Below are 23,339 nucleotides of genomic sequence, written 5' to 3' on the forward strand. Positions count from 1 at the left end.
AAAAACAAGTCATTTAAATAAGGATACAGGTGGACCCGTTGCAACAATGAGAAGTACAAGTTGTTATGTCGAAAATGAACTTTACAACTTTGTTGGGGGGCGGGGAGGATTGGGTGGGGGGGTCGGGAGGAGGATGGGAAGGGATGGGAAGAGGAAACAAAGGAGGAGGCTACAATGCTTGATAAGAAATGTACTCATTATCTTGCCCATGGAATTTTAACCCCTCTGTACAGTATTTTCACAGTAAAAAATAAATAAAAATAAAAAAAATGATTTACAGAGTAAGTTTCTGGCATATATTTTCTTTTGTTCCTCTTTTTTTGGGGTGATATATATATATTTTAAAGGCAACTTGGTCTTAAACATTACCCACAAAACTTGTACTGTCATAGATTCAGAGAGTTTTTTTGATTAATTTAAGACAATAGTAGGCCCATTTTATGGCAACGAAAAAATATAAAAACCAATGACATTTTTATTGAACAACCACTCATAAAAAATCATGAAATAATAAAATAAAACTCTATGTCAATTTTTTTTTGTCGGTCTTGGGGCTTGAACCCTGGGCCTGGGCACTGTTCCTCAGCTCTTGAGCTCAAGGCCACCACTGTACCACTTGAGCCACAGTGCTGTTTCTGGTTTTACGTGGTTTATTGGAGAGAAGAGATTCACAGGCTTTTCTGCCCAGGCTGGCTTTCAACCACTATCCTCATATCTCAGACTCCTGAATAGCAAAGCTTACAGCCACCAAAGCCCAGAACCACTGATTCTTCTTGTACTTTCTGATATATCAAACAAAATATAGACACAAAACAATTGAAATAAAATGCACACATGTTGAAATTACCACAGCTGGAAAATCAACCAAGAAAGTGAAACTCTCCCAGGAACAAAAACACGTTGTGCCCAGTTATTTTTTTTTAAGTACAAAAACCTCAAATACATTTTAATTTGAGTAGAGCTATAAGGATAATTTTCTCTCAGAAATAAGGTTGTGTTAATGTAATAAAATTCATCTGGATGAGCCGAATATAGCAAATCCCTTGAATGGATCAAATTATTTAAAACAAATGTAACTGTATATAAAGTAAGATCTGCACATATTTAAAAGAAACAAATGCTGCAATAATTATAGTCGTGCTGGTAGCTTTAGTATGGTCTTTACCCCACTTATTTATTGGGGTTTCTTTGAGGATTTGTTGTTGGGAGAATTAATTTTTTATGTTCCAGTTATATTTTAGATATGAGAACCTCGTACAGTGTACAGCTAGTGAAGACCTTCTCGCAGTCTGTGGGTTTTCTATTGAGCTTGCTAGCTATGTCCTTTGATATGCAGAAGTTCTGCAATTTCATGCAATCCCATTTGTCCAACCATTCTTTGATTTGTTGTGTTTCTATTCTCTATTAAGAAAATTCCGACCTGTGTTAACATATGGAACCAACTCAGATGTCCCTCAGTAGATGAATGGATCAAAAAATATGTGGTATATATACACAATGGAATTCTATGCCTCCATCAGAAAGAATGACATTGCCCCATTTGTTAGTAAATGGAAAGACTTGGAAAAAATTATATTAAGTGAAGTAAGCCAGACACAAAAAAACATAGGTCCCATGGTTTCCCTTGTTTACAATAATTAGTATATGTCTGAGACAAGCACAAAAGATCAGATAAATTAATGTTAGGTGAAATGAACCACAAGATAAGTGTTCAAACGTTTTTGCTTTCATGCAATTGTTTCTAACATATTTATAAGATGATTTATTTGTTGCTTTGTAAGTCCCTCCCCCATGGTATAACCTCTGCTTTCACTGTATTTGATTTTGGTATAATTTGTGGAGGGGAAGGAAAAAAATCATTTAAATAGGGATACAGGTGGACCCATTGCAACAATGAGATGTACAAATCGTTATGTCCAAAAAAGAACTTTACAACTTTGGAAGGGGCAGGGGGGCAGGAGGGGAGATGGGAAGGGATGGGAGGGGGAAACAAGGGAGGAGGCAACAATGCTTGATAAGATATGTACTCACTATCTTGCCCATGTAATTGTAATTCCTCTATACGGTATTTTCACAATAAGAAAAGAAAAGAAAAAAATGCTACATTAGTAAATCACAAAAATAATGGCATATTTTAAAAATTCAGAAATGCATGAATAAGTCCAATCGTATCCAGGTATTTTGAGAACTAAATACCACTGATTTAACAAGAACAAAATATGCAAATAATAGAATCTTAGCAGTGTACATGAGTGTACATAATTTAAAACTACTCTAAATTACAGTTTGTGGAAGACGGAATGTGGGTTTTCTAAAGGAAAACATCAGCACACTGTATAAATGAAATTAAAAATCTCATGAAAAGAGAGAATAGTAGTTTCTGGAAAATACGATTTTAAGAAGTGGTGGTCACAATCTTTCTGGTACTGACAAAAGTGCATACCTATTTAGGTAGATCCAAAAAAGATTCAAGTTACTCGAACTGATTTGAAACTTTGTCAAAGTAGTAAGATACAACTATAACATTATTATGGGTGTTGTCTCTGGCATGGAATTCAATTCCTCTTTTATTTGACAAATGAATATATGTAACTTCTCCAAATAAATGTCAAGACATAACTAAATATATAATCAGAAAAGTCATCAAGCAAGCCATATTGCAACTGGAGTAAAAGAAAAATCAGTCACACTGGTTCTGTATTTATTTTAAATGTTGATATTTTTTCATAAATTATTTCCTTTGGCTTTCATTTCTAAAACACAGTGTTAAATGATGTATGTCTTGGTAACTAATTTTGGATGCCTCCTTAAATTTTGCTCTGAGTATAATGTCTCACTTCAGGTAATACCCCCCGAAATGATGTTGATTACAAAACAAATGCTAATAACCACAGTTAATAATACACAGAATCTCATAAGAATGACACCAGTAAGCATAGGTTAACATTTTGATATCATGGTCTCATGACTGATGAGGCCTACCTGCATGAGTATAGTTGTGCCTAGATTCCTCCACCTAAATTTAGCCACTGTTAAAAAATGGTTATATCTTTATCTGTCCACCATCAGAGATTAAACCTGAGTATAGAACCTAAGGAAAACGATTAGGTAAGAATTTAGCTTTTCTGGATATAAAGTAAACAAAATACAGCATAGAGTAACTCACTGGTTTAAAGTCAAGCTATTTCTCCAAAACATTCTAAGCATTTCCTTACAATGTGTATTATTCTCAAGAAGGGAATGGGGAATGTGAGAAGAGGCCTAACCAAACATTGTCTTTAAATATACAGAATTTGGATTTACCTCTTTATTTCACTATAAGCATTTTTGATAAAAACTACTGTTTGAATAATTGATTTCCAGGTCAGATATAATATATCCTAGTTGCATATACCAAACTACATTCAGAAAACGGTAAATAGGAATTAACTAAATAAACCATATATAATAAATAGTAAAAAGTATATACCTATAGAGATAATATTTTGAAGAATGCATTGGAGAGTTCCCAGAAGGTGGCGGAGGAGAAGCTGGAGGCTAAACAAGCTCTCTCATAGAAAGCAGTTTTAGAGTTCCAGTGAACAGTCCTAAGCCAGAGAATCACACCAAGTGTGTCATTACAGGACAGAGAGTTAGGCCAGAGAGGGAAAATCCAGGCAATAGACAGATCTGAATTCTTGCCAGTAGCCGCCACTGCTACAGCTGCAGCGGTGGTGCCAGTGGCCAAACTCGCCATACCTGAATCACAGAAAATCTGGGAAGAAGGAGCCAGACGCAGTGGAGGAGCAGATTCTACTCAACACCAGCAAGAACCGACAAGGAGCAGACATCTTCATCCTGCAGTTCGCAGACCAGGGACGACCCAGGAACCAACTCGGCATGAGTAGAAGCCTGACGTCCTCACTCCTTCTCAGGGAGCAGAAGAGGGAAGGCCACCCCTCCCCCCCACAGTACCAGAGATCTCCATCTTGGATAACCACAAAGCTTGGTGGAACTGCTAGCCCCAACACAGGCCTTGGAAGAAAACTAGAGTCTTTAGCAGGTCACAAGAACTAAAGCTGACCTGCCAGACTCAGCTCCACCCAGGGAAAAGTCACCCAGCTCAGGTGCAAGCCCTAGGAGTGGCTTTCTTCACTGGGTAATCAGAGCCAGAGGCTACCCCTCCCTTTAGCAGCCTTGACAATCAATTGAAATTCTGTAAACATAAACCCTGAGAATGGCTCCAGTCTGGGCTCTGTGAGTTTCTCACAAACTAGCCCCCAGGAAAAGCTGCTCTTTCCTGAAAGGCCTCAACTCTACCCAGAACCTAGCCTCATCAAAGCATCTCCAAACTTGAGGAAAAAGCCGTCTCCCTCTTTTGTGATACTCAAAGCAGATCTCCCTCCCATTGAACTAACCTGAGAGGAGGATTGCAAAATCCTGGGTAAAGCAGAGCATTTTTCTGCCTGTGCAAACAAACTGACTTAATAAACCAACCAAGCCACAGGAAAATCAAACACCACAAGGCGACAAGAGATCCAACAAGAGGTTGGTTAAGACACAAGGGAGATACAGAATTTTTCCCACCCCTCCCAAAAAAAATCAAAGAACTGTTTTTTCTTCTTCTTTACTTTTTTTTTGTACTAATTATAAAAATTTTTTTGTTTTCTAAAAGTTTTTAATTTTTAATTTTTACCTTTATTGAAAAAAATTGTTTTCTAGTAACTTTTTTTCCTCTTATAATTTTTATTTTAGGGATACATGTGTGTGTGCATTTTTCTTTCTTTTTGTTTTCTTTCTTTTTTAAAAAAAATTCTTTTTGTTTTTTGTTTAGTTCTTCTGAACTTCTGATCTTTTTTACTTCCTTTCTTATCCTTTTCACCTTTTCTTGTCTTTCGTTCTTCTTTATATGACTTAATTGTTGATCTGTACATCCTCAGATAAACCCATAGTTGATTATTAGACCCTACACCCACTGTGTAAAAACTTAATCCACAAATTTATTACTCAATTCAAAACCTCTGAGACTTAAATTCCTTAATAGCAGTACTACCTCTTTACACATATATAATATTGTAGGTATTTTTAAGTTTTTCACATCTCCTTTATATCCCTTCCCTTCTCTCATTATATTCACGTTCTTCTCTGAATAGTGTGTTTTCTCTTCTGCATAATATTTATAATTTTCACTTTTCTATTTTTTCTGGTCTCTTTTCTTTTCCCTTTCTCTTACTTCTTTTTCTCTCTCGCTCTACTTTCATCATATCCAACTTATTTCCTGATTTTAGATTAGGACTTAGTTAAGGTAACTCTCCCTGTACCTTCCCACATCACTCTATTCCTATTTTTTACCCACATCTCTCCCTAACCCTAATGATTTCTGGTTTTCCAAATTCTTTGCGGTTCGTAGCCCGTTAATACATAGTTGTTTGATGTTGAATAGATGTATCTATTGAACTAGATTGTATCCGCAGACTATTGACTATGCAAATAGAGACTTTGGTTGATGCTTGATTTAAGTTAGAGTTCTAGCGCAAAACTGGTGTTATTTTCATCCCAAATGGGCACAGTAAGCCGGAAAAACACAAGAAAAATGGCAAGTACAGGTACCTCAACTCCCACTCAAGATAATCAGGGGACAGAACAGATAATGAATAATCCAGAGGAGAGTTCCCAACTAGCTCTACAAACACTGCTGGCAAACATGATAAATGAAACGATTGAAAATATACAAAGGACTCTGTATGAGCGTGATAGAGAGAGAGGAAGAAAACAAAAGGTCAATACAGGAAAAGATTGAAAACCTACAAAGGACTCTGTATGAGCGTGATAGGGAGAGAGAGGAGGCAATCCAAAGGATTATACAGGAATATCATGAACATGAGGAAGCTACTCAAAAACTGATACAGGATTTGCATGAGCAGCTTGGGAATACCCAAAGAAAAAGGCAGGAATGGCGTGAACAGGCTAACACTCAAAGAGAACTACAGGAATGGCATTAACGGGAGCGGGAGCAAGCTAAGCAAAGGGTAATACAAGAATTGAGAGCAGGATGAGAATACACAAAGATCACTACAGGTATTCATGGGATCCATTAACAAAGAGCTGAAGGAAGTCAGGGAGACCACAAGGGGAATGCTGAATGGAACCCAACAGAAGGAATGGGAGTCCAAGGAAACCATAGACAATCAAGTAAGTGATTTGAGAATAAACACTGAACATCAAATTAAGGAAGTAAAGAAGTTCATAAGAGAACTAAAACCAAGCTTCAACAAAGAATTTGAAGCCATCAAAGCTGACCAATTAGAAGGAAAAGAAATAAAAAACAAAGTAGAAAGTCTTGACAGCAGATTAGACCATGCAGAAAATCAAATCTCGGGGATTGAAGGCAGCCTACATATTATAGAGAAAGAACATACAACCATCCAAGACAAGTCCAAGAAATATGATAGATCTATTCAACACTTGGAAGACACCATCAGAAAGCCTAATTTAAGGATAATGGGTGTAGAGGAGCACCTAGAAACAGAAGATAATGGTATAGGGAATTTATTTAATGGGATCCTAGCAGAGAACTTCCCAAACATGCAAAAAGATAGGCGTATTCAGATACAAGAAGCAGTTAGAACTCCAAATAGACCAGACCAAAATAGGACATCCCACCGTCACATTATAATCCACACAGAATAAATTCAAACCAAGGAAAAGATCCTTAAAGCTGTCCAGGAGAAAAATTAATCACCTATAAAGGGAAACCAATTAGAATCACCTCATATTTCTCAGCAGAGACAATCAAAGCAAGAAGAGCCTGCACTGATGTATGCCATGCCCTAAACACAACAACTACCAACCAGGAATACTGTAAACAGCTATACTCTCCTTCATAACTGAAGGCCAAAGAAAACCTTCCATAGCAAAGAAAAATTGAAACAATACATCTCCATTAAACCAGCCTTACAAAAGATTCTTAAAGATGTCCTACACATAGAAAACCAACAAGACCATGATAAAGGCCAAGAAACTGCACTCAAACTGAGAATCCAAGAACCATAGGAAGAACCCAGTTTTCGCAGCCCCCAAGAAGGTGGATAACATGGCAGGAACTCCCAAATACCTCTCAATCCTATCTCTTAACATTAACGGCATAACTTTCCAATTAAGGGACATAGATTTTCTAGTGGGATTAAAAAATAATACAAGATGCAAACATAAAGGGGATCCATATAGGGAAAGAAGAAATAAAACTCTCTGATAGCGTGGTCGTGTATTTAAAGAATCCCATAGACTCCACTCCCAAATTACTCAAGCTGATTCAAAACTTTGGCAAAGTAGCATGGTATAAAATTAACCCCCCAAAATCACTTGCTTTTCTGTATGGTAACAATGAGAAAAGTGTGGCTGAAATTAGGAAAGCAACTCCATTTGTAATAGCCCCACAAATAACAAAATACCTAGGAATTAACTTAACCAAAGAACTGAAGGACCTCTATGATGAAACTTTAAAAACTTGAAAAAGGAAATCAAAACATAATTTCCAAAATGGCAAAACCTCCATTGCTCCTGCATTGGAAAGATTAACATCGTGAAAATGGCAATACTTCCCAAGGCTATCTACAAATTCAATGTGATACCTATCAAAATTCCAACCTCATTCTTCATGAAAATAGAAGAGGCAATCCAAAAATTCATATGGAACAATAAAAGACCCCGAATACCAAAAACGCTCCCCAACGGAAAGAACACTGCTGGATTAATATCAACACCAAATTTCAAACTCTACTATAAAGCGATTGTAATCAAAACAGCTTGGTACTGGTATAAGAACAGACCTCAGGACCAAGGGAATAGAATTGAAAACTCAGAAATGAACCTATAGACCCATTGCTATCTAATCTTCGATAAGGGAGCTAAAAAAAATGGAAGAAAGACAGCCTCTTCAGTAAATGGTGCTAGCAAAATTGGTTAACTACTTGTAGAAAACTAAAGCTAGATCCTTATATATCACCCTGCACCAGAATCAACTCTAAATGGACCAAAGACCTCGGAGTCAAAGCAGACACTCTGAAGACATTACTGGATGGAATAGGAGAATCCTTAGGTCTCCTTTGCACAGGCCGAAATTTTCTGAATAGAGACCCGGAAACACAATAAATCAAAGTGGACAAATTCGATTGCATGAAGGTGCAGAGCTTATGCATGGCAAAGGACATAGCTAGCAAGATCAATAGAAAGCCCACGGATTGGGAGAAGACCTTCAGTAGCCATACAACGGACAAGGGTCTCATATGTAAAATAAACTTGGAACTCAAAAAATTAAATCCCTCAACAACGTGTCCTCAAAGAAACAACTGCCCAATAAATAAGTGGGCTAAAGACTTAAAGAGAAACTTCTCTGAAGAAGAAAGAAGGATGGCCAATAGAAACATGAAGAAATGCTCAACATCCCTACCCATTGAAGAAATGCAAACCAAAACAACATTGAGGTACCACCTCACCCCAGTTAGAATGGCTTTAATCAAGAATTCTAACAACAGATGCTGGAGGGGATGTGGACAGAAGAGAACCTTACTTCATTGTTGGTGGGAGTGTAAACTTGTTCAACCAATTTGGAAAGCATTATTGAGGTTCCTCAAAAGACTTCACATAGAGCTTCCCTATGACCCAGCAATCCAACTTTTGGGCATTTACCCAAATATTTACAAACAAGACCACACTAAAGCTACCAGCACAACTATGTTTATTGCAGCATTATTTACCACAATTAAGATATGGAACCAACCCAGATGCCCCTCAGTAGATGAATGGATCAAGAAAATGTTGTATATCTACACAATAGAATTCTATGCCTCCATCAGAAAGAATGACATTGCCCCATTTGTTAGGAAATGGAAAGGCTTGGAAAAATTATATTAATTGAAGTAAGCCAAGCCCAAAGAAACATAGTTCCCATGGTTTCCCTTATTTGCAATATCAATTATATGTATGAGTTAAGCAGAAAATGCAGATAATGTGATATTAGGAAAATGAACCCTTAGATATGCATTTAAATATTTGTTTTCATTCATGCATCTGTTTCTAATGCATTTATAAGATTATTTCTTTGTTGCTTTGTTTGTCCCTCCCCATAGTATAACCCCTGCTTTCACTATAATTGATGTCGGTATAATTTGTGGAGGAGAAGGGGAAAAACAAGTCGTTTAAGGATACAGGTGGACCTGTCACAACAATGAGAAGTACAAGTTGTCATGTTGAAAACGAACTTTACAACTTTGTTGGGTGGGTGGAGGATTGGGTGGGGTGACGTGGGGGGGGCGGAGGCTGGGAAGGGATGAGAAGGGTGAACAAAGGAGGAGGCTGCAATGCTTGAAAAGAAATGTACTCATTATCTTGCCCATGTAATTGTAACCCCTCTGTGCATTATGTTCACAATAAAAAAAAAGATATGGTAAGTAAAGTTTTATGAAATGAAAAAAAAAGAAAATGCACTGGAAATATTCTAATAAAGTAATTAATTGGATTGAACAATTTCACATTGACAGCAATTAACTAGAATAATTTAAGGCTTATTGGACAAGATTGTCTTTATAAATGATAAAAACTTATTTCTTCTTTTACTTTGTCAGCGAAATAACTGCAAAAAAAGCAACTTAACATATGAATCTATAACAACTGGAATGAATTTTTGTCTTTTTATTATCAAATATTAATTTCACATAGTAATTTTTTTGTGTTATACACATATGTCCACATAATGTAGCTTGTAAAATTTTATTCCTTTTGTTAATTTAATTATCCTATTTTTTTACTTAATTTTATGGTGTGATCATACTAACTTATAAAGTATTTGAGCATATTTACTCCACACTATTTCTCTTTATTTCCTCATTCACTTTTTTCCAAACTTAATAACTTCCATCTTTTACACTTGGGTCATTTATTTTATTTTCTTGGACTAGAGTCTCCATATGAGAAATCTAGTATTTGTTTTTCACAGTATGACTTATTCCTTTAATATGAAGGTTTCCAGTTCTATCTATTTTCCTGCAGAATAAGTGATTTCATTATCATGTTTGGCTACACAATATATCATTGTGTATATATGCAATTATATATTACAATTTCTTTATTCAATCAAAGATTAAGGAACATGTAGATGAATTCTGTAGTTATTCATGTTTTGGGTTTTTTGGGGGGGGACAAGAAAGGATGTAAATAATGATATTTGGATTGAGAAACGTGATCTTTAGGTTTTCACTCTAGTATTTGAAATATCCTCCCACCTGCTCTTTCATCAGTATTTCAATAATGCTTTATATTTAAAAAGTGAAATTTAATTACACTTGCGAAGGTGTTCTTTTTCAGTATCTATGTTATTTTTATTACAGTGTTACATTTAGTATGTTATGTGAGTATGGGGATGTATGTGAACATGAATATGCATGAATGTTTGTAAGGAAGCTGAATGTATGTGAGATGCAGGATTGAAATAAAAGTTTGAGACCTGTAAGTTGCTAAATTGATGTATATGTCCAGTTTGTGGAATGTGATTTCAAGATCCAATTTTGCTAGGTTTCATACCAAGTAAGTAGATGTTTCTAATCCAAAATCATAAAGAATAAAACAGCTATTCTGTTTCATAATTATTTTCTTAGTACTCCATACATTGTAATAAGTGGAAAAAATGATTGAAAGTGGGATGAGTCAGTGGTAATCCTTTAGAAACTAAAATTTCCTCAAAATCTTCAGATGTACTCTTTGGATAAAAATCACAAATATATTTATAAACATACAGATAAAATGTGAACATCTCATATAAGTAAATATATGTATATAATACAAGTATATCATATACTTAGTTATATTTTAAATGTGTATCATATATATTTATTTATATTTAAATGTAATTCATCTAATAACATGTATATATAAATATATGCATTGTTTTTCTTTTTTCTTTTTTTTTGGTCAGTTGTGGGGCTTGAACTCTGTGCTTGGGTACTGTCCCTGTGCTCTTCAGCTGAAGGCTAGCGCTCTACCACTTGAGTCATAGCGCCACTTTCGGTTTTCTGGTGGTTTATTAGAGATAAGAATAACATAGTCTTTCTTGCTCCGGCTGGCATTGAACTGTGATCCTCACATCATAGCCTCCTGAATAGCTACAATTACAGGCGTGAGCCACAAGCACCTGGATATATATATATATATATATATTATATATATATATATATATATATATATATATATATATATATATATATATATACATATATCTGAGATGTGTTAGTGGAACAAAGGGTACAGAAATCATTATTCTTATCACTAAAGGACTTCACATTGGCAGGTATAATTACAAGAAGACAAATAATAAATATTCACAGTGGTACAAAAATCCCTTAGGTGACTAGCAAGACAGTACTTTTTCCAGACACTGTATGAGATGTGAGAGGTTTGCAACCTAAGAAGCTGTAGAAGATATTGAACCCTAAACATAACTGACAATTGCATGAACCCAGTCTTCTCTGACGGAATTAGCAAGGACTATCTTGGAGATTCTTGTTAGGTACATGATGAAAAGTTTATAGTTTAGTTGCGAGTACAGAGCTCTTTACACCTGTCACTCAGACATTAACTATATTTAATATAGTTCCTTTTGTTCTAACATATTTTCATGGTTCAGGAAACTGGTTTTGTTTGTGAAAACTTGGCTGTTCACAACATAGACATTGGTTTTCATTCCTTTTAAAATTACTGTCTGCATAGTGTTCTATGAGATGAGCTGCTCTTTACCAAATCATAAGGATAAACTTACTCTGATTCAAACTTGGACATCAGCTAGCTTATTACCTCCCCTAGAAAACCATCTGTCCAGTCTTCTTTACATGTCAACAAATGGTTATTTCCTTGCAAAAGTCTGCCAGTGAGTCAAACCTAACTCACCCAAGTGAGGTGAATTCCTCTCCCATGTTTTCCTTACATTAAAAATGGTGATAACTGTTTAGCCATGCACATACTTTTTAATGTAAAGTGTTCCTCCTATTTTCCATAATGTGAATCAAGTAGAGTAACCAGGTTAAGATTTTGAAAGAGCTTTTGAAAGAGTTTTTAACGTTGAAATTTTTCCTGGGTATGAATTTTTGGAGAAATATCCCCATTCAAATATGAAGGATGCACTTTTTTTGTGCTGGTACTTCTGTTTGAACTCCTAGACTTGAGCTCTATCTGGGCTTTAATTCTCAATATTTGGACTATACCACCTGAGCCACACCTTCACATCTTCCTTTTACCACAAGTGGAGAAATGAATCTCTTAGGTTTATTCATTTGGAATAACTTAGAATTGCAATTGTCAAATTTGAACCTACCTGGTAGATAGGTGTAAGCTACGGGTCCTCTGCTAAAACTCATTTCTTACATATAAATAATCATAAAAAAGAGAAAAAAATATTAGCTCAATTATATATGTGTTGTCCGATAAAACAAATCTGGAAGATAGAAAGAGAGAATTTATAGATGAAATGGAGGACAGAGACATAAAGAAAGAAGAAAGGAAAGGAGGGTAAATGAGAGAAGGAGAAGAAAGGAGAGGAGAGGAGGGAGGAGCTGAGTAGAATTGTCTATAAGGTATTATTCGACAATCAGTGCTTTGCATTTATGTAGCCAAAGCTTTATATATTTGGTAGTAGTAAATTGAGATATAAAATACCAATTTACAGGTAATAACCTGTTAGTGTGCTTCCTTCTGCACCAAGGGTGCCACAGTGATGTTACTGTTACAGAAAAGGCAAGAGTAAGCAGTTTAAGTGATTCTGAGAAACAATAAATTATATGCCAGGAATGCTCCCTTGTATGGTGAAGTCAAGCATCACTCTTGTTCTCTGATCTAGTCTTCCTCTCAACAAGAATAATACAAACAGAAGAGGAAGGAGATACCTGAGTAATGATCATCTCTCTTTTTACCCTCTTCCCTTGGCCTCTCAAATAGTAAACCACAAGAGACTTAACCTGAACTAGTGGGGGTAATGGCAGGAAAAAGTTCAGTTTAGCTTAATGGAAAAGTTTAAAAATAATTGGGGCAGCTTTTCAAATACTGAAATAAAACGTTTGTAATTGTTAATAAAAAGTAACTCTAAATGTATTGAAAATTTAGAAGACTACAGGGCTCACTCCATAGTGGAATCTGCATAATTAAACTCACTCCTGCTTCTATCAGAAATTGAAGACCTTTCCAAACTTCCAATACTAGGTAAATTTCCCTTGATGTTTACTTAAAGTGTGTGAATATGATGCAGAAAACATTACTCATGTAACTGTAACCCCTCTGTACATGATTTTTACAATAAAAATGGATAAAAATTTTAAAAAAAGATTGCTGAAGTGATAAGCAATGGAAATTCATGATGGATAGTATAATGCTGAGAGCATGGAAATTATGTTCCTTCCATCTTCTGTGTGTAGAGAAGAAAAACGCTTTATTGGATGGCCTTGAAGTTCCAATTCTGAAATAATAAAGGAGACCTATCTCAGCCATTCAGAGATTAGAAATGTGGAGAAATAGCCTCATTTATGTACATCAAACATGGAAGAGAGAATGTGGTAAGCCCAAAGCCAAATGCCAAAGGCAGAGAAATTTAACAAAATACCATGAAGTTGAAACAAGTCTTAAAAGGGAGAGTTGGGCTTAAGGGGAGTAGTGCAGAAGAATGGAGAGAGAAATGGTGTATTAATAGAGTCATAACAATCAATGTACATATGTAAGAATATTAGTAGGAAACTTGAAGGGATAGGTGGGGTTGGGAAAGGGAAGGAAGAAAAATGAGAAGTTTGACAATGATCCGGATGCACTGTACATTGAAATGCAGATACACTCTATTCAACACTGACAGGATGAAGCGAAATCCCTTTACACAACTACCTAAAGATAAACTTTCTTTTGAAGTTTTAATATTAAGAGACCAGAAACATAAACCTTTAGAGATAAATAAGAAGATATCACTGACATATTATTGATGATTGTGCTCCTTTCAATATACAAAAATTAATGTTTCAAGTCTGCTGTAAATGTAAATTTTATTTTGCCAATCATTTTTTGCAAATTTCTTAAAATGTAGAGAACCAAAGTCCAATATCCTTTCACTTCCAATAAAAAAATCTTTTGACCTTTAGGTTACTCAATTGTTACAAATATCTTACTGTAATTCATTGGGACTAATTTCATTCCATATTTAAAATTACATTTTATATCTCTAAAATCTTTTAAAATCCTCTCTCCGGCACAGTTATGGATAGATAACTGATGTGGGCAGAATCAGAATTATTCAGAAGGTTGTAAATGGATGTTTACCTAGTTTTCTCTCTACTGGATCATAGAATACAGATTGTCCTAATTGGAAAAAGTTAGCCTTCCCAGGTTTTCTGCATATAAACACTCCATCAACATTTTCTTATTATAGGAATATTCAAGATTAGTTATTTGTTGATTGATAATGACTGAGGATGACAGAAAGGTGAAGGAAGACCATTTACTCTTCAGTGAAGTTCTGACGTGTGCTTCACAAAATGTTATGAAAGCTCTCCATGAGAAATCTAGCAGCTGCATTTCTAAAAAATCCTTGGGTTGTTACACTTTCTGATAATGTCTGAATTCAAGTACTTCTCCTTGGAGATCCATACTATTCAATGATGCTGTATTAGCTCCTTGTTACAGTTTGCAGACCGGTGTTGGTGATGAAATTTGTGCTTTTCAAAATTGCTCTCGAATTCCATCCACAAACTGCAGACAAAATTTATCTGAAAAAATTTGTATCTGTTGATAGTGCATATATTTTTATTTTTTCATTATAAACATAGAATATGGTAAAATTTTTCATAGCAATTACACTGCACTAGGTTGTGGGCAGATTTTAATATAAAGAATATACTGTGTTCATGTAGAGAATTTGAGTATCCAAAATTTTAATATACTTGTGATCCTAAAACAAATACCTTACTGATATTGCGTGACAAATACAATTTCCATAAGTATAGAAGTTTTCTTGTATCTTTTTTATATGTATTTTTATTGTAAAGATACTGTACATAGGGGTTACAGTTACATAAGTAAGGTAATGAGTACATTTCTTATTAAGCATTGTTACCCCCTCCTTTGTTTTTCCCTACTATCCCTTACCTTCACACCTCCCCAACTCCCCCTTCCAGCCCCTCCTCTGATAGTGTCTAGTACATCTCAGTGTTACAATGGGTCAACCTGTATCCTTTCCTTATATATTAAATGAAGATATGCTGGCTTGGTTTATGATGATTCTACTTGTGTAGAAACACCTAAAATCACTTGCCAAGTCCAAGAGCACATAAAAGAAACGCCATCAAATTTTTGTCCATTGGTATAATTGTGTTTGACACATTTGACAGGTTACAAATTATTCTCAAACTTCACTACATTAAAAATACTTTCTTTTTTCCCTTATTTTCTTGGCCAGGAAATCAGCAAGACTTCAGTCAGCATTTCTCACATAGGGCTTTTCACATTAGTTGGTTAAATGTATATGTAGAGACTAGTCATCTGAGAATTCACTTATCTGCTTAGGAATTGATGCTGGCTGTTAGAAAACAGCTCAAGGAAGGATGTCATTCAAAGCCTTATAACTTTATTCTTTGCCAGGGTATTCTCCTGCTACTTTGGTTGTTGAGAGTGTCTACAAGACCAAGCATTCCGTGGGGACCAGGGATACAACATATGGCCTATACTTACGGAGATTTCTGAGTGACTTGCTATCATCTGTACTGCATTTTGCAAGTCAAATCTGTCTAAACCTACCAGTTTTAAGAGATAATAGTAGCGGTAAAAGAACTCTTAGAGACAAATACATCTTCAACATATCTTGTTCCAAGCATTCCGTCTAAGGCATATTCAGGAAGTGAAACTTTTGTTCTCTGTAATTATTTGTCTTTCTCCATGTGTGCATGTATGCATGTGTATATGTATATGCGTATTTGTGTGTAAAGTAACGTACAAGTGTACATATATAAGGGCATATACAAATTTATATATGCATATGTAAATAAAATTACATATATAAATATATGTGCATATCTATCAGTTGTTCATTGATTTAATATAGAGTTCCCAGCACATTGTCATTCTCACAAAGTGTACAAGATAAATTGCTCTGAGGGTCTGTGCTCTATGATGAGCATCCCTTGTACTCACTTCCCCCATGACTTTGTTTTTCATCACTATGAAAAACTTGGGTCTACTTTCCATTGGATAGCTTTATTTTCATTACATGTAGTTACTAACATAATAAAAACAAAAGATTTCTTGTAAAAGAAAAAGAACGTTCAGGTCACAGGTTAAAAGTATCTTATCGATGGAGGCATAGAATTTCATTGTGTATATATACCACATTTTCTTGATCCATTCATCTAATGGGTTGGTTCCATATCTTACCTATAGTAAATAATGCTGCAATAAACATAGTCGTGCTGGTAGGTTTAGTGTGGTTTTGATTGTAAACATTTGGGTAAATGCCCAAAAGTGGGATTGCTGGGTCATAGGGGAGCTCTATGTGGAGTCTTTTGAGAAACCTCCATACTAATATTCTATGCCTCCATCAGAAAGAATGACATTGCCCCATTTGTTATGAAATGGAAAGACTTGGAAAAAATTATATTAAGTGAAGTAAGCCAGGCCCAAAGAAACATAGGTCCCATGGTTTCCCTTATTTGCAATATCTAGTATATGTCTGAGTCAAGCAGAAAAGGTCAGATAAGGTGATGTTAAAGAAATGATCCCTAAGATATGCATTCAAATGTTCTTTTTTCTTTCATGCGATTGTTTCTAACACATTCATAAGATTATTTCATTGTTGCTTTGTATGTCCCTCCCCCACAGTATAACCCCTGCTTTCACTGTATTTGAGGTTGGTATAATTTGTGGAGGGGAAGGGGAAAATCAAATCGTTTAAATAGGGATGCAGGTGGACCCAATGCAACAATGAAATGTATAAGTCGTTATGTCGAAACAGAAATTTACAACTTTTGTGCGAGGGGAAGGTGGGAGGGGAGGGGAGGATTAGGGGAGAGTGGGGGGAGGATGGGAAGGGATGGGAAGGGGACAAAAATGAGGAGGCTACAATGCTTGATAAGAAATGTACTCATTACCTTGCCCATGCAATTGTAACTCCTCTGTACAGTATTTTCACAATAAAAAAAAGAAATAGAAAAAAGTATCTTATCCATCCCAATGATTCCTATGAGATAAAATTTATAATACTAGTAAAAGTGAAAAGGAATTCCTAGATCTGGTGTTTTTCCATTTAGAATGGCAAAGAATAATATCACATCGCTGTTATAACTCTTAAAGAATGCGAAGGTAACTTATGGTCTCTATCATGTTCCCACAAAACCAGGAGATTCTGAAGGATAATAGTAGAAGAACAGAAATTCTAAGTAGCAAACATGGAGCATGAAAGAGAATAAGAGGAAATGAGAGAGAGTGAAAGAGAGAGAGAAATATAAAAATGAAAGTGCATAACAGATTAAAAAAAGAGCTGAATGAGAAAATTCATACTGCTATCTTTAGACTCTATGTGTACATTCGAAGGTATCTGATGTATGATAAACCATCAAAATGAAATATAAAGTTACTTTGATGAAAATAAAAATGACTCAGAAGTTGCAAATGCAAAAACAATCTTCACAGAAGCAAACTCTCAGAGATATTTCATGACTTTGGAAAGGATAAAGTGGCTGAAGTTAGTATAAATTTAGAAGTACGACAATTCACCAAAATATAAAACAATATTTATATCTTTCATTATATAACCCAAAGCAGAAAGCAAATGTTGTTTAGATGATGTTTTGAAAACACAGTCTCTCAGGTGCTGGGAAGGTGGCTCAGCGGTAGAGTGATTGCCTTGCATGCATGAGGCCCTGGGTTTGATTCCTCAGCACCACATAAGCAGAAAAAGATGGAAATGGTGCTGTGGCTCAAGTGGAAACGCTAGCCTTGAGATGAGGGACAGCACCCAGTTTCCAGACCCCATGACCAACAAAATAAAAATAAAAAACAAAAAAATCAGTGTCTCACTTTTGTGGCCTCAACTCTGTAATATTGTTGCTTCAGTCTAGGGCTAAGTTTTAAGATGTAGACACTTATCAACACTCCTGATTCAGATTCTACTTGATCATTTTTTAAATAAATATTTTGTTCTTAATTTTGCTCTTTGTAAATTCACATGCACCTATAAAAAATTGTTTGGCCATCCAGTAACCTTCTCAAATAACCTCCTAATGATGACTTACAAAAAGTTGTATTATATTATAAGTAAAATAATGCTACAAATAAAGAAAACTAATAATTAAATATTAATGAATATTAAAATAAAAAACAAAACAATTACTAGTATTTTCAGTATTTGAAGTGTACTACATATTAGATTTTAGCATTTTCTCATATTCCTATACAGTTAACACTGGCTACGGTTGTGATGTTCAACAAGAGTTTTATAGAATATGACTACTCTTTAAAATTACCCACTAAGATTACTATTTATGGCTCATCTCATCATTTGTTTATGGTTTATATCATCATTTGTTCCTTGCTAGCATATAAAGTAAGGAAGGTCTAAGGTTTTAACAGAAACTGTGTAGTTAACAAAATCTAAACTCTTCACTCTGCTTCTTTACACAAAGACTGCAACATTTCTTTAATCAAGTTTCTATAAACTCTGAAATGTACATTCTTAGTAGTATATGTCTGCTACCATAAATCTTAAATACTTCATAGAAAAGTTTTATATCTGCCAAAAGTCCTAATTTTGGCATATATAACCAAATACTCAAAATTAAATATATTTAAAACATTAAATCTTTTAACAAACCTTAACACTTGCTGCTGTGTTCATTATGACAGGTGCTTTGTATAGAATAATTGAATTCCTCCTCCTACACATCTCTTGAACAACAAATATCTGGAATTATTTTGTTTTTGACATGTCAATCTTGACTTTATTTTTAAATGTGTGCTTATGTAAGAAATATATGGTTCTAAAATTTCATGACAATTTTTTTGAACTTACTTTTTGTTGAATTGTATAGTTTAATAAAATCAATTACACTTTATATATAAAAAGTGTTCTCTGCTCAATTCAGCATCACATACACTAACATTGGAACGATACAGGGAAGATTAGCATGGCCCCTGCACAAGGATGACATGCAAATTCATTGAGCATTCCACATTTTTACAAGAACAGATGCTGGTGGAGATGTGGCCACAAGGGAACCGTATGCATTGTTGGTGTGAGTGTATACTTGTTCAACCACTTTGGAAAGCAGAATTGAAGTTCCTCAAAAGACTCCACATAGAGCTCCCCTATGACTCAGCAATTCCACTTTTGGGCATTTACCCAGATGATCACAAACAAGACAATACTAAAACTACCAGCACAACTATGTTTATTGCAGCATTATTACCATAGCTAAGATATGGAACCGACCCAGATGCCCCTCACTAGATGATTGGATCATGAAAATGTGGTATATATACACAATGAAATTCTATGCCTCCATCAGAAAAAATGGCATTACTCAATTTTTTAGGAAATGGAAGACTTGGAAAAATATTAAGAGAAGTAAGCTAAGGCCAAAGAAACATAGGTCCCATGTTTTCCCTTATTTTCAATAATGAATATATGTCTGTCATATGACCTGATAAAATGATGTTAAGGGAATTGAACCCCAAGATAGGGACACAATTGGTATTTTGTTTCTTGCTGTTGTTTCTAACATATTTATAATGTGTAATGTGATTTTTTGTTTCTTTATATGTTCCTCCCCCACTCTGTAACTTCTGTTTTCACTTTATTTGAAGTTGGTTCACCTACATCTTGTATGTACACTTCTCTAATTTGCAGAGGGAAAGGGAAAAAAGGCTCAAATAAGGATACAGGTTGACCCATTATAACAATGAAAAGCACAAGTAACTATGTTGAAAAATGAACTTTACACTCTCGTTGGAGGCAGGGAGAGAAGAGTGTACTTGTTGAGGTGGGAGGGAAGGGATGATAGATGAAATATAAAGGAGGAGGCAACAATGCTTGTTAGGAAATGTACTAATTATCCTGCTTATGTGAATGTGAACCCTCTGTACAGTATGATTACAGTAAAAAACATAAAATTGTCCTGAGATGGAAGAGTTTATTTCCTCTATTTTACCCATATAATATCATTAACAATGAAATTAATGTGACTTCTGGGAAGATGGTGGAGGAGAATCTCTCGTATAGAAAGCAGTTTTAGTGTTCTAATGAACAGTCCTATGATAGAGAATCACAGCAAGTGTGCCATTACAGTACAGAGAGTTTGGCCAGAGAGGCAAAATCCAGGCAAGTAGACAGATCTGAGCACTTGCCTGTATAGCTTCAGCTGCATCGGCTGTTGTGGCTGCCGTGGCTGCAGTAGCCACAATACCTATAACACAGAGAATCTGGGACAAAGGTGCCAGACACAGGAGGCAAGCAGATTCCACTCAACACCAGCAAGAATTGACAAGGAAAAGGTATCTTCATCTGGCAGATCACAAACCAGAGACGAACCAGGAACCAACACTCCGGCATGAATAGAACCCTGACATCCTGACTCTATCCCAGGGAGTAGAGGTGGGAAGGCTGCCCCTCCCCCCACCTGCCGGAGATCTCCATCTTTGATACAGCAAGGACAAGCTGAGCAGCTAACTCCAACTCAGGCCCTGGAAAGAAAAAAAAGAATCATTTAGCAGGTCACAGGAACCTGACCTGACCTGCCAGGCTCAACCCCACTCAGGGGAAAGTCACCCAGCCCAGACAGAGAAAACTCTGCCCCCAAACGAGTGGCTTTCTTCACTGGGTAAACAGAGGGAGAGGCTGCCGCTCCCTACAGCAGCCTAGTCAATCAATTGAACTTTAGTAAACATAAATTCTGAGAATGGCTCCACGCTGGGTTCTGTGAGTGTCTCTGGAGCTAGCTCCTGTGGGAAAAGCTACTGTTTGCTGAAAGGCCTCAATGCTACCCAGAACCTAGCCTCATCACAGCATCTCCAAACTAGAGTTAACAGCCATCTAACTCTTTTGTGATACTCAAAGCAAAACTCCCTCCCACTGAACTAGCCTGGGAGGAGGATCTGAGTAAAGCAGAGCATTTTTCTTCCTGCTCAAACAAACTGAATTAAGAAACCAAACAAGCCACAGGAATACCAAAAACCACAAGCAGACCAGAGAGTCCACCAAGAGAAGGGTTTTGGACACAAGGGAGATACAGGATCTTCCCATGCTCCCCTGTCCCCCCACCAAAAAAAAATCAAAGAAATGCTTTTGTCCTATTTATTTTACTTTTTATGTTTTAAAAATCGCTTTCTATTAATCTTATTTTTCAATATAATTTTTACTTTAGGTGTATATGAGTGTGTTTGTTTTTTTGTTTTTTAATCTCTATTGACATTTTGGTGCTTTTTTTTTCTTTTCTTCATTTTTTTAATCTTTTTCCTCTTGCTGTTTTTTTTTTTTTTTTTTTTTTACTTAAACGCTGTTCTGTTCATCTTCAGATATATAGCCCTCTTCGAATATTGTACCTTATCCCCCATTGTGTACACATTTAATCCAGAAATTTATTACTCAATTCACAACCTCTTAGGCTTAAATTCTTTAATAGCAGTATTACATCTTTATACCTTGTTTTTCTATTTTTCTTGTTGTTTTTTGTTTTATTTTTCTTCTCTTTTAATCCTTCTCCTATCACTCTGTCCAATTCATTTCCCTCTCTGAGATTAGGACTTGATAAAATTCACTCTCATTTTACCTCTCCACACCACTTTAATCCTATTTTACCCACATTTCTCCATAAACCTAATAATTTCTGATTTGCCAAATTGTTTCTTGCTGTTCTTATCCCATTAATCCATAGTTGTTTGATGTTGAGTAGATTGTATCTGTTGAGTTAGATTGTACCTGCAGCCTTTTTTTTCTTTTTTGTCAGTCATGTGGCCTGCACTCTGGGCCTGGGTGCTGTCCCTCAGTTCTTCCTCTCACGGCTAGTGCTCTATCACTTGTGCCATAGCATCATTTCCGGCCTTTTCTGCTTATGTGGTGCAGAGGAATCAAACCCAGGGCCTCATGCATGCAAGGAAATCACTCTAACACTGAGCCACCTTCCCAGTCCTCCGCAGCCTTTTGAATGTGCAACTACAGAACTTTGGTTGATGCTTGCCTTAAAATTGTGTTCTAGCACAAAATTGATGTTACTTTCATACCAAATGGGCAGAGCAAGCCAGAAAAACAAAAGAAAAAATGGCAAGTCTGCGTATCTCAACTCCCAATCAAGACAATCAGGTGACAGAACAGTTAATAAATAATCCAGAGCAGAGTTCCCTAAAAGCTCTACAAAAACTCTGGTAAACATGGTGAATGAAAAGATTGAAAACCTGCAAAGGACTCAGTGTGAGCGTGATAAGGAGAGAGAGGAGCCAAAACAAAGGTAAACACAGGAATCTGGTGACCATGAGAAAGCTACTCAAAGATTGATACAGGAATTTCGTGAGCAGGTTGAGAGCAGTCAAAGATGAGAATTGTGTGAGCAGGCTGAGAACAGTCAAAAAGAAAATAGGAATTGCATGAGCAGGATGAGAACAGACAAAGACAAACACAGGAATTGCGTGAGCAGTCTGACAAAAGTCAAAGAGAACTACAGGAATTGCATGAACATGAGGAAGCTAATCCAGGAGTAATGCAGGAATTGCGCGTGCAGGATGAGAATAGACAAAGATCAATACAGGCATTCATGAAGTCCATAAACAGACAGATGAAAGAATTCAGGGAGACCACAAAGGAAATGCTGAATGGAGCCTGCCAAAAGGAATGGGACTCCAAGGAAACCATAGCCGATCAACTAAGTGCTCAGAGAATAAAAACTAAACACCAAATTAAGGAAGTAAAGAAGTTCATACAAGATCTAAAAAAAAAGCTCCAACAAAGAATTTGAAGCCATCGACCAATTAGAAGGAAAAGAAATAAAAAAAAAAAACATAGTAGAAAGTCTTGACAGTAGTTTAGACCATGAAGAAGATCAAATCTCGGGGATGGAAGACAGCCTAGATATTAAAAAGAAAGAACATACAACTATCCAAGACAAATCCAAGAAATATGATAGGTATATTTAACATTTGGAAGAGACCATCAAAAGGCCTAATCTGAGGATAATGGATAGAGGAGCACCTAGAGACAGAAGTTAATGTTCTAGGAAATTTGTTTAACAGGGTCCTAGCAGAGAACTTCCCAAACATGCAAAAGGATAGGCTTATTCAGATACAAGAAATTTTTAGAACCCCAA

At 35.8% G+C, this 23,339-nt stretch overlaps 1 non-coding gene across 1 annotated transcript; it reads left to right on the forward strand.

Moving 5' to 3' along the window:
* Nucleotides 1-19,117: 19,117 nt before the first annotated feature.
* LOC122098995 lies at nucleotides 19,118-19,224 on the forward strand. Its single transcript, XR_006145831.1, has one exon. It is a non-coding gene; the product is annotated as a U6 spliceosomal RNA (small nuclear RNA).
* Nucleotides 19,225-23,339: the final 4,115 nt, after the last annotated feature.

The sequence above is a fragment of the Dipodomys spectabilis genome, unplaced genomic scaffold (assembly GCF_019054845.1).
Source record: "Dipodomys spectabilis isolate Male_0828 unplaced genomic scaffold, ASM1905484v1 ptg000498l, whole genome shotgun sequence".
Lineage (NCBI taxonomy): Eukaryota > Metazoa > Chordata > Mammalia > Rodentia > Heteromyidae > Dipodomys > Dipodomys spectabilis.